The 2,010-nt window shown below is 38.7% G+C and overlaps 1 protein-coding gene across 1 annotated transcript in view; it reads right to left on the bottom strand.

The window, feature by feature from the left end:
• The window catches only part of LOC103514057 (uncharacterized protein MCAP_0864-like), a 19,970-nt gene that overhangs the window by 17,205 nt on the left and 755 nt on the right, over positions 1–2,010 (bottom strand). The window lies entirely within an intron of this gene.

Below are 2,010 nucleotides of genomic sequence, written 5' to 3'. Positions count from 1 at the left end.
AATGGGGTTTGGGGATGACGGATAATAATAAAAATGGATACCACAAATACCTTATTGTTTTGCTCTTAAAACCTTTGAAACTCTAAAAAAAAAAACGATATAACTTCATTCATCCAACTCGGATAAATATCTCAAAATACCTTTTTTTTTTTTTTTTTTTTTAATTGTTTTGCTTCGGTTGGAGTCACCGAGTTCGTCATATCGCCGTCCCCTCTTAAGTCTTGACCCCAAATATCTTTTTCGAGCGCCCGGGGGGGCGACTAAACAGAGGTACGGGAGCGGGGGTCCCCCGCTCAGGGGGGTCAAACTTCTTGGAGGAAAAACGAAAATGTCACATTACTATTCACGATTTAAAAATGTGAATACCAGAGTAGGTTATAGTTATCCAAGGATAAGTGCACCTAGGAACTCTAAAAATTGACAATGAAAGAATAGAGAGAGAGAGAGAGAGAGAGAGAAGAGCGGGAGAAATAATAATAAAAGAAAGTTAGAAAACGGTATAAAATTAAACTAAGCAGTTAATTTGTCTAGATCCATTGGGCGGCTATAAAAAAGGGAGTCAAGTGCTGTGGGTACGGGACTTGACTCGCTCGCTTTTTCTGTCTGAAAGGGTTGATTTGCTTCGGTAACTGATTTTACTTCGGTCGGTGTTTAACTTAATAACTTTCGTCTAACTTCACCTGAAGTTTTGTGCCCTTGTCTTAAATCTTGTTCAAACGACCTTTTAACTGTCAGCATAAACGTTAGGCTCGCAAACTTAATTTTTTCGTACTTTTCTTCTCGGTGGTCATTGTATTAATTATGGAGAAGTGTATACGAATACAATGACCACAAAAAAAAAAATAAGAAAAAATTTACTCCCCCATAGAAGTGTTCAGTGCAGTCTTAGATAGCCATACCTATTTTGTGGAAAAAAAAAAAAATTAACGGTCAAATCAACCCCAAATAGTTCAAATTAGAACCTAGTTAGGCTATCGATGGGATTATGTTTTTAGTTTCTGTACTGAATTTGAGGGGACAAATGGAATGTATTCTGTATGGATCCTTTATAGGATATTACGACGCGTCCCTCCTTTTCGATAAAACTATTTATAATGATACCTTAAGCCAATAATAGGCAAAGTCCAAAACCTTTTTTGGCTTGTTAGTCGCAGACCTCTTGTTTTATTGTTTGTACTTCCTAAGTTCCAGTTTGTCGAATTCACTTGTTTAACTCTTTCATTGTCTATTAGTTAGTTGATTCACTTTGTAGTTCAATTTTTACCTGTTTAGTTTCGTTGAGGCCCTTCTATATATGCCGTTTCTTACTTCGTTAATGAGCCTGATTTACTTCTATAAGTTCAATTTTTAACCCTCTCCCTAAAAGAGCTAACTTTCTGTTTGATTGGTGGGACGCTCGGGTACGACTGTTAGATCATACTTGTGACCTATACTATATGACACATGCCTATTCCTTTCATTCATCTGTTTCTTGGAACATCGGTCGGAACCACATTCGCATCTCTACGCGAGAGCGTGAACATTTCGCAAAAAAGAAAACGGTACCGCTGGGGGAAACCCATAAGAAGAGTAAAAAGTCGGGAGGGGATGGAATGGGTGGAGCGCAATATAATAAAAACTGGATACCAAAAATACCTTATTGTTTGCCTCTTAAACGTTTGAAAAACCGCTAAAAAAAAATATATATATAACATATAGTTCAGGAATTCAAATTCCAATGACAAATATCCAAATACTTTATTGTTCTTTTGCGTTGGTTGGAGTCGACGGAGTTCGTCAATCGCGCCCCTCCTTAAAGCTTGACCTGCCCAAATACCTTTTCGGAGCGCCGGGGGGACTAAACAGAGGTGGGAGGGGGGTCGAAACTCTTGGAGACAAAATCCAGTTTACCAAACTAAGAGCAGGCCCCCGGCTTAAATGCGACTTGTCTATTCCCAAGAGAGACGCTTATTCTGAAGCGATAGAGAAGTAGAGAAACCTAAAGCCCCCTAGCCATTATGGTATGGAGTC

Source organism: Diaphorina citri, unplaced genomic scaffold, assembly GCF_000475195.1.
Source record: "Diaphorina citri unplaced genomic scaffold, Diaci psyllid genome assembly version 1.1 scaffold1075, whole genome shotgun sequence".
Classification (NCBI taxonomy): domain Eukaryota; kingdom Metazoa; phylum Arthropoda; class Insecta; order Hemiptera; family Psyllidae; genus Diaphorina; species Diaphorina citri.
The sequence above is the reverse complement of the archived record's forward strand: the minus strand, read 5'-3'. Positions and strand labels throughout refer to the sequence as shown.